The sequence below is a fragment of the Argopecten irradians genome, chromosome 10, assembly GCF_041381155.1.
Source record: "Argopecten irradians isolate NY chromosome 10, Ai_NY, whole genome shotgun sequence".
Classification (NCBI taxonomy): domain Eukaryota; kingdom Metazoa; phylum Mollusca; class Bivalvia; order Pectinida; family Pectinidae; genus Argopecten; species Argopecten irradians.
In genome coordinates this window covers 11,052,502-11,068,888 of record NC_091143.1, presented here as the reverse complement: position 1 = coordinate 11,068,888, position 16,387 = coordinate 11,052,502, and the positions used below count along the sequence as shown (strand labels likewise).

Genomic DNA, 16,387 nt, shown 5'->3' with positions numbered 1-16,387 from the left:
GTTAATAAAGAAGACATCAGAAACTTTGGACTTTTCACCAAAGCAGATCCTTAAATGACCTTGACTGTAAATGGGACATTCCCGCATCGAAAAATGTTCGCTCTTACAACAACAAAAAATAAATAAAAAGATACATCAGGGCTCTCATTATTATGCATAGCATAAAATACCGTTACCTCGCATTCACCCCCCCCCCCCAATCTACTTCTCTTTCTTCCACTCCTCTCTATTTCCTTCTGCCATTGTTTTCTATCATTAATGCTATTTCCCTCTGACCAAACAGTACTACCGGTGAGAAATACCGGAAGGAGAAACAACGAACACGCAGTAATGACAGTATGTAAGTTCCAAAGGGAGAAAATGTATATACTGGTTTTGTTAAATCGATAAGACATAAAGTTATTCTTCGCTATGTTTCCGCAACAACAAAAAAACTAATTAAAAGTTAATAAATATCTGTTATCAAATCAGGATATCTATATAGATAGCATAATATCAGTTTACAAATCTAGACAAATGTATGATTCAATGTATAAAGTAATGTTTTGCCACAGTGACTCCCATTACATGACCGTATAAAAGCAACCTAGACTTTGTGTAGTAACTCCTATATTCATGGATGGTGTTTTGTATACTGACACCAAGATAGTTTACTGACACCAAGTGAACACTGTGGTTGAATGAACCAGTTTAGTTATGAAATCGTAAAAAGTCTTTAAAACTTCTGGATTATTATTGGGTAACTGAAAAGTTATTGAAAAACAATGGGCTTTTGTTGTCTTTTCAAATATTTTCTAGGACTATTTTATCACATTGACCATGGCTGTTCAGGTAAAAATGATTGAAACGGGAAATTAAAATGTTCACTTACAACTAAATTATGCTTTACATATGTATGATTTATGTCTACCAAACTCTCCCTCATATCTTTTCCTCTATTCTTAATCATATAAACTCCATTTAATATGATACCAATATCAAGTTTGTTGTTTCCAAAATATATGCAAGAATAATTTCAAATACAAAACAACTGTATTGGCTTGTTATGACGGACTCATACATTTTTATAAAATGTATTCGTATGAAATTAGTCGCAATTTAATTTTCTTGAGCTATATCCATTGGCCGCATTTTGTGTCAAGGTATGTCACTTATTCGGCGTCATAAAGCTCGTATCATTTTTGGCACATTTAACCGATTTGCCCATCTGACTACTCCCGCGAAAGGTTGTCGCGATAAAAACGCCACGTTGTGAGGTAAATGTGTGTTGATCCATGCTCGTACCTGATTACTGTCTTCCGAGATTAGACTAACATCCGGTCCGATAGGTCTACGGTATCCTATTCCTACAGTGTTGTAAAGCATTTAACCGCGCATTTTCACAGGTCGTAATTCTTTTGTGACGAAGATAATGACGCTAGCCGTCTCGGTATCTTCAGCCAAAAATCAATAATCTCCTGGCGTTCCGTTTTATCGGAAGGAGTCAGCGTCACGTGTTCTCGTCGTTTCCTGTTCCACTTATGTAAGAGATCGTGTTGATTCATAAATAGTCCATCCGTTGTCATCTTCAGTACGGAGACAGGTCGCATCGTTTACTAAATAGTGGTTTCTGTAGTTTCTTTGACGATATATTCTGACAGTTAGACGAAGATATGTGGTCAAAACGTCATACTTATTATATAAGACCTTATAATATTGTAGGCATAAAGGAGTAATAAAGAATTATATAACTTAGAAATAACGATTTGACATTAGTGTAAGGGACAGCTGATGATGATGAAATTAAAAAATAGTGACAATGATTATAATTTATTTTCCAGACTACGCGATAAAATAAAAGGATTATGATGAAAACGTCAGGTTTCCGCGCCATTCTCGAACCCTTTTTTCCATAATGGTATGAAAACAATTAATCGGCAAATCAGAAAGCCAGATTTAGTTTGAAAACAAAGAAAAAATATATAATACAAATAATTGGTTATTACATTTTGTATATCAATAATGTGAGCAGATTCTTGTTACAAATGTACTGACATTGAGGTAGTCCCTGAGTGTCCTTCTTTATTATCTGTTATTTTTTTTAGTTTTATACCCCTATACATCAATTTGTTGGGACAAATCAGAAGCAATTTTCCGAGCATTACCATATCAACGATTTCTATAAATAGTACTTTAATTTTCAACCGTTAGCCGTTTCAACAAATGCCTTGCATATTTTAATTTTTGTGTGATTGCTTACACTATACACCCGTATCAATAGCCAGTGAACCAATTTTCGTTCCCGCATACATATTGTTGAGATTGATCACTCGCACACGCTCTAAGTCACAATATATTTCGCTGGACACGTGTCGGAATGTTGTGACGTAATCAATGTACTCTATGTTAAAGCTTATTTGCATGAAATATATTCTCTGTTGGAAAAGAACCTCCCCTTGAGGCTCTAGATATGAATCGGGATGAAGACAGTAGGGCATATTTTAATGTTCTCCATATGTGCATGTATTCCGGCACGGCACGTTCCTAACTTCACCTACATGTACCATAGTTATTAGTTACACGATTAACATAATAACACTTATGGCAATAACCATAAAGTGCGGTTATCGGAGGGCCCTGTTGATTTGGTAACGTGATACCTAAAAATGTTATGCCAGAATTGCTGACGAGTTATTCCCCCTTTTAAAATGAAGACAACTTGGTACAACGACAGCTTTGATAGAGGCTAAGTTTATGTGAAAAAATAATTGGATTGAACACTCAATTTCTTCAAAAATTTCGATGCATTTCTTTTGTTTGATATCTAATGTATGCTTTTAATCTGATTTTGAATTGATTTCTCAAACATATTCTGTTAGATGGGAATGGATATATTTCCCTATCATTGACTTCATAATCCGGCATGGCGCCGGCGTGGTCGATAGTTTGGCAAAGTATTAAAAGTAAAGTCATACTTTTTGTAATACATAAGGAATGCATCGAAATTAATAACTTGTATATTTCATTTTTTTGAATCTGTTTCACTATAGGATATTTCCTATGATATGCGACTCGGAATAATTTTGACAATCGTGAATGTCCTTGGGCCGAGTTTAACTTTGTTGCCGAGATCGCACATACATTTGTAAATGTAGGCTAGCATAAATGTGATCGATCATTTAAATATTAAATAATTAATTGTAACCATTAAACACTTCCTTGGAGACGATTGCGACCGTAACGATTCACTTTACCTATTCGGGGCGAGATTCCCTGTTGGGTCGAGTTTACCTAGCGGCCATGACCTATATATTTCGGTCAAGTCGGCGTCCCAATGTGAACCGTTTCTGTACATGCACAGAACTGTTATGGTTTAATTGAACAGTACTTGTATTTTTTTTTAAATGGGAGATGTTGTTGATTTCACAATTATAAACAAAGCAGTAGTTTAGTAATGGTATACCATATACATTATTTGTTATAATTATTAAAATATTGTAAAGGTGTTCTAATCGCACATTTTGTTTTTTTTATTCATGCATGAATGCATCCGTAGCGAGACCCCTATAGCAATCATGTATAGAGCGAAGAGACGGAAGAGGACAGGAGCAGCAACAGTTCCTGCAGAAGTTGAGTCGGTGGCGTCGACAGTTGGGCCTAGTCATGGGAAAATTTCAAGACCCTCTTGCAACTGGGAGTGGAACTGACCATTCTATGCCACCTGAGCTACCGGTAGTAGCACCACCTCCTGTATTACAAGACCCGGTTACGTCCTTTGGTGTAATGCCAACCGCTATTGCAAGTGTGGATGATATGTTAGGCTCGCATGTATCTGTTTCAGTGAAGCATAAGTTACAAATGGAGAGTATGTTGAACTTTCACAATTGTTGTCTAACTCAATAGGAGAGTCCCATCAGGCTCATAGTATATACTATCTCTAGTTGATGGGGAGCTTCTTATCAAACCAAAAAATCAATATCGTAAGATTTCTGACATCAGTAAATGGACAGATGCATTCATTATATATATCAGCATTTATACAGCAGTGCACCCAGAACAGTTGCATGGGTTGTTAAAATACATACAGGTTGTTCGCCTGGGGGCTCAGAGATGTGGTGGCATGGACTGGATCAACTATGATGAGCAATACAGGTTAAGAAAAGCTCTCAATCCCCAAGGGGCATGGGGCATAATTGATAATGAATTATACCTGTTATATATGCAGCCACAGCGGATCCCCCTACCTCAGTCACAAAATCAAAATTCTAACACCCTAAAATGTTTCGACTACAGTTATAAAGGGAATTGTCCACGCCCACACTGTAGCTACTCTCACAAATGTATTACGTGTAGTGAGGGGCATGCTAGTATGAACTGAGTTAAAATGAATACAGACAACCCATACTCTTTCCGAAAAACAATACAAAACAGCAAAGACAGGTGGGAAACAAGCAATAATCACAAACAGGTGTGGACATTAGGAAAGACACCAATAACCAGTAGCTAAGTACCCACAGGTAGCAGTAGGGACATAGCTTCTTGGTGGGTTTTAAAAATGGTTTTAGAATTCAATATCTAAGCTCAAGCATCCCGAGAATCCAGAATTTAAATCGGCCTCCATATATCCAACACAGACATATCAGAAAATATTGCAGGAAGTAGAATTAGGTAGAGAAGTAGGCTCCTTTTGAAGAAAAATCAATGGCACAGTGGATGTAGGGTCCACGATAGGTTAAGTTCCCAAAAAGATGCAAAATGGAGGTTAATTACTCACCTTTCATGGCCTTCATGTAAAAGTATAAATAGTAATATTGATCCTGATACAGTTGCTGTTAAAGGCCCACTACCTTTCCTTAAAAACGTTAATAACAAAAGAAAATATATATCAATGTCTTAAGATGAGGTTACAACACCAAACATATGCAAGATTTCCTGTCTAATATACAATAACAGTGGAGATTCATTTCGCTGTTCTGCCGTCTGGCGCAGTGATAGTCAACTACCGCGCGGCATTTAGGACGACGGCGGGAAACATAAAACGACCCACGTTATGAAAATTAACATTTTATTTATTCTTATTAAACAGTTCTGAATTAATGATAAGTGTGCTAGTAAACGTATAGTTAATAACTTCTGCGACTCTACAAAATTATTGATCTCGTTTTACATTCCTATTTTAAAAAATAAAAGCCGTTTCGGAAAGGTAGTGGCCCTTTAAATACTTGTCATTTGATAAAGTGTTTAAATGATAGCAGAGTTGTGAAACAGGACATTGTTGGGGGGAAATGGATATTAAATCTGCATTCCGTCTCCTCCCACCCCATTCGGCGGATTTTCCATTACTAGGATTTAAATTTCAAGACATGTACCTTTTTGATAAGTGTTTACCCTCGAGTTGCTGAATTTCATCATCATGTAGTCTATTTTAAAAAGTTTTCAACATTTATTGAATGGGTAGGTAAGGAGAAGTGCATTGAGCAAAGTCTAGATCAGTATTTGGACGATTTTATATTTGCTGGAAAAGAACAATGTGATGCATGTGCTAGGCTCATTTCTTCTTTCGAGAAACGTGCAATGAAATGTGCATACCCATAGCTGAGGATAAATCAGAAGGTCCAACTACAGTTTTGGTGTTTTTGGGTCTTGAAATTGACACTATTAAAATGGTAATCAGGGTACCTTAGGAGAAAGTGATATCCCTCAGGTCAGAAATCGTGAAAGTGTTGGAAAGTAAAACTAAAGGAATTACAGTCTCTGGCTGAGATTATGTCTTTTTGTGCAAATGCTATACCAATAGCTAGGGCCTTTACACGGCGTGTGTTTGATGCAATGGCCGGCATACAAAAACCTTTTTTATAAAGTAAGAATATCTGAGGAAATTAGGATGTGGTTGTTATTTGTTTGTAAGATTTTAATGGGTCCTGTTACTTTGCAGAGAGTTCTTGGCACATAAAATTAATGTGGATTTAGGTATGTATATAGGTAATCCAGGGAATTGTGAATTAGTTTGCAGTGCCTGTTGAAGTAATTGGATAGTTTGGTCTTATGAGTTTAGGTAAAGACTGTTTTATTTATTTATTTTTTATGTCGACAATATTAGCTTATAATTATAGTTTACTATACTGAATAACAAAACACCAAAGACACATTAATATGTCTGCTAAAGGCTACTCGCACTCTACAATTCAAACTTTGATTGGTTTGAGTTTTTAATTGCAAGCTAGGTGGTCATGATGATCTTACTCCACAATTTATTGTTAAGAAAATGTTGGAGGGATTTAGGAGAGATAGTGATGAAGGTGGTGACACCAGATTACCTATAACAGCAGACCTTTTGGCTAGCAACATTAAGGTACTTTCGAGTATTTGTAGCTCTCGGTATATCCATTAGCTTTTTATTTTCCGGTAGGTGAAATCACAGTCAATAGTAAACACATGTCTTTCAGGATTATCACATTTTTAGAAATGTCACTTCAAGAAAATGCTGCTACAATACACCTATCTTCAAAAACTGATCAATATAGAAAAGGTACTATCATCGAGCTACCAAGTTACGATACCATTTATTGTCCAGTCGATAATCTTCGCAGATATACGGCAGTTCGACTTAGGGTTCAGGGTCCATTACTATGTCATTTTGGTGGTAGAGACAATATATCAATTTTTATTGTCCTTACAAAAGCATTCACTCTTGAGATTATAACAGTAGGTACTGCAAAGCACATTCCTTCAGGATTGGTGCAACCACAACTGCATCCCTATCTAATATGACTACCGAAGCTAATATGGAATGTGGTAGGTGAAAATCAAGTACTTACAAGAGTTACATACTAATACCAACACACAACAAAAAAAAAATGTTTCCAAACGCTAGTTCCCCTCTCTCCTTTGAGGAATGATATTTTTCCTCAACACCTTGCAAGTCGCATTAGAAAGCTTCCAAACGGCAAGTAATACATTCTTTCCAAAAAATTAAGTCAGCTATGCTATTAATAATGAAGGCATTTTTGGTCACAGCATTGTACCGTGAAATGTGTCACCATCTTATTTGGTTTTCGTTTGGCCGTGAACATGCTACCTTTGGTGCACGTTCCTTTGGCAGATTTCGCGGTACATATTAATGATTTATATTGATTATATATGCTGTTTATATTGACGTGAATCAGTTGATATCTGTTTCCCAGTATCACTATTCATTATTGACATCTGATTGATTGATTGATTGAATTTATCGTTTAATTGATTGAGGATGGTTTCCCAGAATCAATCAATTTATTTGATTGATGACTTGCCATTATGGTCTATTGATGGACCGGCGGCCATCTTAATTGGCGGATTACTGTTTCCCAGAATCTATCAATTAATTTGAGTCGCAATTTGGATTTAATTTGTTTGATGGCGTGCCATTATGGTCTATTGACAGACCGTGCCGCCATATGTATATATTCATTAAAGCTGTGACCATAAATCCAAAATTGAAATTCTTTGCTGTCTGTGCATCTAATGATAATAAATCTAACAAAATTTGCGAAATCAAGCAATGTTTTTTAATACCTCTTGATACTATATGACTCGCAGTTTCGTTGTTCCGACACTTTCTTGTGATGGCTCGAGATTATACGTCGGGTAAATTAACAACTCTGACAGTGTGTGAATAAAATAATATGATACACAGATTCAGTATGTGTTTTATTCTGGATTGTTACACCGATAGTTATAGAAATGTCTTGTTTGAGTCTCACCGTTTGTAATTTTCTTACATTAAAATATTTTATAAATGCTCGTATATGCATAAAAAATCCCTGAACTCGTCCTTATAATTTATATGGTTCACTTACAAGGAAGGCGGTACAAAATGGCCGACTATCAAAAATACACCCTATTGATGACATAGATTGGTGTCCCTAGATACATGGTATTACATAGGGAAATGGATATACAAAAGTTACATAGTAAAACCCAATTACGTCCTACAACTGTATACAGCTATAAATCTATAAAGATGATACTCGATTTCAAATTTGCTATCCGTGAGTCTCACTAGCTGATTACTCAGATCACTGTCGTAAGGTCCATTCATCTGGTGTCTTGCTGACGATCGACCTATTCTATAAGGACAGGAATCCGACATCGCCAACCCGACATTGGGTCCTCTTTAATTAAACTTCGTCAGTTTTGTCAGAAAATCAGTGACGACTATGTCCATATTTAGGCGGGGGAGGATATCCCATCGGTGTTCACACCAATTAGAGGTAGGATGCCTCTGAGAACATTATTGACATTCCGTTCAAAACGTGACACAATATTGCGTATATGAGAACGAAACTTGACATTATTGTGTCATTAATTCTTGACCTACCACCGATAATATGTCCATGTGTCGAAAGTGGTCATTATAGAAGCAGGAGACCGGACGTCGGTACTGATTGATTACACGAGGCAGGAAGCTGGACGCTCGTGCTCACGGTATGGCATTGGAGCAAGTATTTATTATGTCGAACCAAAAACAGGAGCTATCAGACAAAGGAAGGGAAAGTCAGGGACATATTAACCTACAGATAGACATGTACCATTGCATTCCCCATTCACTGGAACATGATATGCAATAATCTGTGATAAGGTTTTTTACGTTGTGTTTTAATACTATGTTGTCTTTTTGTTTTAATGTTTTTGCTGTTTATTTATCTATCTATTCTGTAAATTTGAGCTGTTTTTGGTAAAACGAAACTTACCGAGAACAATGGACAATGGGATGTTTAGATAAAGATTTATAGAAGATATTATAATGCACACAATATGTATGCTGTAAAGCGATATTCACAATATTTTCAATGTTTCTTTTCTTTTCACGGAATCAGAACTATTGAAATAATTCCTTTCGCTTAGAGACGTTTTAACGCCGACAGAACATAAACGATACCCATCATTTGATTGAGACAATTGAGCTGATTAATTAACTATTATCTGTTGTTATGACGTAAATATAGTCAATCAACCACCTAACGACCCACAAGTTAAAGATGCTTCACAGCCGACGGACCATAAACAAAGATTTATGTTCAATCGTCTTACGGTGTATATATGTGTCTAATTAACTGAAAAATACATATAAAATACTTAATTTTGTTTTTGGTTCATGCACAACCAGTACCGCATTCCATATAAGGCATAGTGCCACGGAACGCAAAATTATTTTCAATATTTTTACCTTAAAGTGAAATTAGGAGCTCAAGCTTCAAGCTACATCAAGTTCAATGTAATGGTATAAAGTAAGTAGCTATTGTAACTGAAGTAAAGGACTAATTCGCCTGCTCCTGATCTTTTTGCAGAAATTACCATCTGTTACCGGTTGGGTGATACATTTCTAGAACGGAAACAAGCATTAATAATATATATAACTTTTGCGTTTGTCCACACTGACTATTACAGAAAAATATTAAATTATTTTTAAATGGGCGTTTGCAACAAACAGGGACCCATGCTCTTAGCTTAAGTGGTTCTCTAATACTAAAATTTGAACTGAATCGCTTAAATTTAGGGAATATTTGTAAAATTATGTCCATGGCTCGAGGGCAAGATAACAACATGCTATGAAAAAGTGCAGAACATCGGTACAAATTTTGTATAGTTTTGGAAAGTGACAGACAACCCAGCGGATAACATCCGCTTCTGTTAAAAACCGACACCACAGATTATTACGTACTCGCGTGAATCTAGCACGTGCAGTGTTCATCACATGATCTTAAACTTCACCACGCGAATACGTCATAGAGCTGCCGCTGATTATTGTACTTTAAGTACCATTGAACCAGCGCGTGGAATGTTGCAAATAAATGACATGACAATTGTCACGTGCTGCAAAAAATGTTTAAACATGAATGTGCCTCTTAAAAAATCAAACCACGCCGTTTTTCTTATTTTCATTTTAATGTAAAAGTGTATTTGCATCGTTGAAACTGACATGTCTGTTAGAGTTTCAAATTATTTGCAGCAAATCTACCCTTACGCTTTACATAACGTTTAATGAATCTAAAAGAAAGATTTTAGAAAAAATAAATTGTAAATGATGGCGTTAAGAATTGTTCACATACACTACAGCTATAGCAAACACTCGAAAAACCAGACAATTGTACAAACATCATCATCACCACCATCATCATCGTCGATTAATCATCATCATCGTCGTCGCCACCATCACCACCATCATTATCGTCGTCATCATCATCATTATCTCTATAGTACTGTTTATCACATATTATCACATATTTTCACATACAGTTGTATCACATATTGTTCAGCAAAACTTGTAATGGAAAAATGCATATGTAAATTAAACTTTTTATGGGATATACATATTGTTCCGATTTATCCAATGTAGTAGATCGCAGACATGTACAAACTTAATATTTGTCATTCCATTTTACTAACAATGCTACTTTTAATTTGTATTAATTGTAATCAAAAATTGCCTTCATACAATGTTATGACGCTTAACATATGACTATATTTCGCAAGGAAAATTATGTTTTAGAGAGCAGTGCATATTGACAGAGCCAACCCCGAAAAGGTGTATATGAAATAATTTGAAAGGTGTCTATTTAGTCAAGATAACATAGAGTTATGTATGTAAATATGCGCCGATGAGACAACCCCATCACTGTAAAAGTCCAAATATAAAGATCAATGTACGCATATTTACGCCAAGGAGAAAACGCGTTTAGTGGTAGCGAGAAGAATCTTACTTTAAATATGCAGAGTGGCATCACCACTTAACGAAATCTGAGAAAAACTTGAAAGAGGACAATGGGAACTAAATTAAAAATAAGATTTTATATTATTACCAGTATTGTTCTTTTTAAAGGTGTTCTTTGATCTAGTTTAAAGCAAATCTCATCTCGACGTTGAACTTTTAGAGTGACCTCTAAAAGAACTTTCTCAGTCATGTGTTGAAGATATCGATCTATAACACAAAGTATATGTGAAAAACAAAGTGATTTATTTTTGAGAGAAGTGTTCGTAATTATCCTTCATGTATTTTTAAAGAGCACAGAGGGGAACCTTATCTCAAAGCAGAACATAAGTATATCCTAGGTCGCGAAGTAATGCCAACACTATCGGCCTTACATTTTTACTGTGAAGTAATTCGAATACACGTATTTAATGGTAATATGACTGAAGGCAAGGCCTTAAAGGGCGCAGCCAGATGTTTTAATATGAATCATGCACGACATAGGAAGAGCGAACCTCTACTTGTTTATTTTATTTTCTATTTCATGTAGAAGACATAATTTAGAAATAAAAGGACACACTTTAAACTATAGAAGTATATGATGTAATAATTGTCTAGCATAAACTAAAAGAAATGAACTCAAAGATTCGGATTTCTCTGTGTCCATTCAAGCCCTGTCCCCAGAGTGCCGCGTATGCGAATCCTATGATTTCGCGCCATTTGTTGACGTTATGTGACGTCATGATTCCTTGTGCTCATCTTCGCCTTGGTGGATATTTTGACTGCATTCTATGGCTTTTAATTTTCAAAGTGTTATTATTAATATTTAAAAAAATAATGAAAAATGTTTAATTATCCTTGTTATGCATTTGCATTAGTTATAATAATATTTACTGGGGAGAGCAGTACGGGAGCAACGCACAACCACCCAATATGTATGAAAAAATGGCGGCCGCAAACTGAAGCTGTCAGTGTGTAGGATTGGATTTTGAAGAATGTGTTTTTGTTATATTTTCGTGTATCTGTTACCTTAAAAGTGCTGCGGGCACGAAGGGCTTCGCCCTTATAATGACATCTGAGTATGGTGGAAAAAAACAAATGTAATAATATGAACTTAGAGTCACTTTTTTCTACAATTTGAATATTTTACCACAAATGCAGCTTTTGAACATTTATTTTCTTCGTTTCAAGTTCAGTGTGATATTCCAAAAAGGAAGAGTTGTTTTTAATGGTTGAAATGAATATATTCCATGCCTGCGTCATGTAATACGTAATTCAGTATTTGCATCGTATAGAGTTATCTGTCCTTGCAGTAAATGTTTATTAAACATTATGAACATGTATACGTTACAGGTGAAGGTAAATAGTATACATGTACTTCATTTTCTATAACGGACTTGCATGTTGCAATGCTTTGAAGTCAGAACGCTGATATCACATTTTGATCATATCAACGAAAGACTTATGATTCATGTTACTGGAGAGAGCAAAAGCTGGAATGCTGTTGTAAAACTATTTGTCTTGCTTGATCCACCAAACAGAACATACATCACAGCAGTAGTCAAATAGCACAATTGATCAACTGTGCAACATTCCTCAATTTCAAATGCCAATTACCAAAGAGTAGATATCAGAATCTGCCCTTAGGCATTACAGTTATGGTACACAATCATAAAAACGTCGCCCTCCAGTAAAATGTCGGAGCATCGAAGATATACATTTGTATTAGTGAGGTAATACCATTTTATGATATCTGGATTCAGATTGCTATTGGAAGCTCCATAAAAATTGAAATGTGCCTAATGTATAAGCTGGCCTTCTCCAGTCAGCTGTCGTTCTGTAGTTAATGTCGTAATAACTCGTCTGCTCTGTCTACCTCCGCTTTGAGAATGGTCGTATGGGGGATCTAAATCGCCGTCACTGTCGCCGAGGTTTTATGGTGGAATGATACACTATCAAATAGCGGTCATGGAACCCGTGGTTCACAGTGGGCATTAAACTTGTCACTGAATGAGTATGAGGGATATCAACTTCATCTTACCAACAGTTAAGACTATACTACCTTTCTCTTTCGTAATTGTAAAGATTTCTATCATGTTTTATAGAAAACTATTAAGCATAAATTAATAATCTGATAGGAGTACTTTCTGCATACAAAAATAGATATCATAACAAACTTATACCAAACCATTAACTGTCTACAGTAATCGGAATAAATAGAAATGCATGTCCATTAGCAATATTTTTGTACAGATACATTTATTTTCTTATCGATAATTAATTATTACGAATGTATTTGCTGATTTTACAATAAGAGTATATATAAAGATTTGGCTTCAATACAAGCTTTGAGTTGTTTACCTAGAAAATATATTTATTTATTTATTTATTTTTTTTTTAATCTGTAAAGCCAATGTTAAAGTCAGAATAAGACACATTGCATACCGTCACATTTAATTAATGTCTAGAAAAATGAGATAAAACAAATAGTTTGAATTACTAGTGTTCCTACAAAGTATCAAGCTTTTTACAATTGCACCAGGGATTGTGTGTGTGACACACACAATTATTGACAAGGCGGAGATATTCTATAAAATTACTACACACCCCGGGCTGTTATCTTTATCGACTAGTCTGGCCTGCTGTTTTCAATCTTCCATTGTTATATCAATATACAATTATATATATATAGGAATTTCTGGAGATTTATTCGTTCTCAAATCCTAGCAGACATTATCGTATTTACATTATAACTTTTCTAGATATTTAGCCATCTGAATGCATTTGTGAAATCAGCAAGGCGAAATATCTTGACTTTGTTATTCGTACACGAATTTGCCGTAAAAACAAGTCAGGTTTATCGTGAATTGGGGACATAAAATGGTCGCCAATTAAGTCATTCCTCAAAATCTCTATCTTAAAATTCTAAATACAGTAAAAGCTCATTTATGTTACAAAATTTGCAAATGGAAAACAGATATTGATCAATTTTATGTGAAAATTTCAAAACTTCTTTGATGTCACAGTGAGACGTCAATGAGACCTCAAAGGTGCGGATTCTTAAGAGAAAATTTTAGCGTTAAACAATTTTGAATTGAAAAAAAAATCTTGAAATGTACATAGAAGCAATCATAAAAAGTGCCCACCAAATTGTTATTTTTTTAATTTCATGGTTATAAAATCAATACAAACAATATTATATAAGACTCTTTCATAAGTGGATAAGAAGGATAGGGATATTCTACCCGATGATCACACAATGAAGTAAGACCCGAGGCTTGCCAAGGGTTTTGTAACATTTTGTGATCCCGAGGGTAGAATATCCCTATCCTTCATTTCCACTTATGAAAGAGTGTTTTTCTTTCATTCCTCGACGTTTTGTTGCAATTTTACAACTTTAATATCCCGCCATTTTGAAATAAATTCAAAGATATCCACGATGGAAGTCAATTTTCCATACAAGAAAAATAACGTGATAATTTCAACACAAATTCCGTTCTTTGCATCTTTTATAGTAAAACCAGTCATTTTTGTTATAAAGATGTTAAAATTTTACCGAGGAAATAGAGATTTTGTTGACGCCGTGACGTCACGAGCCTTTATTAAATGGGTAGCCATGCAATACACCCGGACCAGCCAGTATTACATGTACATGTGTAGTCATGAAAGAAATATATATCTCACCTTGCTACACATAAAGACAAACTTTTTTTTAAAAATCACAAAAGTCCTTTGATCAAGTTTTAGACCTCATCAGAGAATATATCTTAGAGATCGACAACAAAAATAACGCCTATGACAAGATATTTAAAATGATTTCCTTTTTTCATAGGCACATTTCCGGATACCGACGGAAGGTTTACCGACAATGTGAACAGAGTCAGTGTAGTATACGTATATTGTGACGGGTATTGAATTCACTGGTGTAGGTAGTGTATAGCTTGGTCCTTTGATGTTCATAAAAAAGAATCAAATAATGGTACACGGTGGTTGACTATGCGGCTTTGAATTTGGGCGGCGGTATCTGTGTAATCTTGAAAAAAGTCTTAACAGGCATGTTATTGGTCAGTTTGTATCAGTTATGCTTTGCCATATTTAAGTTATATAGGCCCCTATAATGTAGAGGATGTATGAAATTCAAAATGAACACAAAACGTATTAGATGAACCGTACGAATATAAAAAAATTTCCATTTCTATGTGTGATTTTAATTGACTTTAGCAATACTTATGTTAACTTGGCGAATTGTTTACGTCAGCAGCAGTTATTTAACATAAGGTATTTATTTTCAAGCAAAAGCATCACTATGATGATATCTTACATAATGGTTGCCTTCATTGTTCCGTGGCGAAGTCAATATTAACAGACATATGTCTGACCAAGCAATCAATGAATCTCATTTCCGATCAGATTCGCTTACAAATATTTACATTCACACGAAAATATACTAAATAGCATTCTGTATTCTGGATTTTGTAAAGTGAAGTAAGAGCTGCCAACTCTCACACACGTAGAAAACTACTTAGTGCAAACGGAAATGACGTAAGTTATTGTCGACATCAATTTCCGGTTGGAGGCGCCATGTAATGTTTGATTTGATTGGATGTAATGAATAAATACCGTTTTCTGTTTACATTTCCTCACAGGCTTGACAAGATAATACAACATAATACTTTATGTACAGACAAACACGAAACCTTAATATATATATAAGCACTGTGTGATTTTAAAACTGGACTCCTGTGTGTAATATATTCATGGCGATGGAAGAGATGTGTATACCTTAGATAGCTAAACAACTACACCAAGTATGTTAACATTATGGGGAAAAAACAGCATACGTACTGTTAATGATGTTCCACCGCCGACAGAGCAGAAGCGATACTCATCATTTGAACAATAATTAAGGATTATATGCATAATTCTAAATTAAACCGTGATTATTTACAATATGCAACATAAAGATAACAAAACATTTAACATGCGACATCGGAAATATGTTTAAATTTGGATTGTTTACAAAACCACTGGGATTGTGTTAACGACAACAGACATTGTTTTGAAATTGTATTAGAGTGTTTGAAAAAAAACGGAGAGATTTATAACACAAACAACGCTAGCTACAGTTACATGGGGGTACGGTGTAGTCAATGTGTTACTGAAATTGTCGTTATTGGCGACACTATATACCTTTTTCTACTTCTACCATAATGCGAACAATTTTCCGCCATTTAAATTGCAACGGCAGCCATGTATATGACGTAGTTTCGCCACCATCTGATAAGCAATGTTACAATGGCACTCCGGAGATTTTTTAACTGCAGGATTCGCCCAAAAATAATTTAGTTAGCACGATATTAGCATTCAGTTTGACAGACATTTTGTGTCCTTTGCAATATGTAAAGTTGAGGCAAAGTCGTAGTACCATATGATACCTTAAAATAGCATCGTTTGCGAAGTTATGTTATAGAATACAATTTTGCTAAAATGTCATTCTCATGCACGATTTACTGTTTACCATTGAATAAGTGTGCTCATATCAAAATATGTTATAAGTTTAAAGCTATTTCATATGTCTCACTCGAGTGGACACCTAGCGAAGTATAATCAAAGGCTCAGCCTTTGGTTAATCATTTAATTTTCGTTGCAAATTAACAGTTACAATGTTAAATTAACAGT

The 16,387-nt window shown here is 35.1% G+C and overlaps 1 pseudogene; it reads left to right on the top strand.

Annotated features, from left to right (window-relative positions):
• The first annotated feature begins 3,366 nt into the window (after positions 1 to 3,366).
• On the top strand, positions 3,367 to 4,482 carry LOC138332530 (uncharacterized; annotated as a pseudogene).
• Positions 4,483 to 16,387: the final 11,905 nt, after the last annotated feature.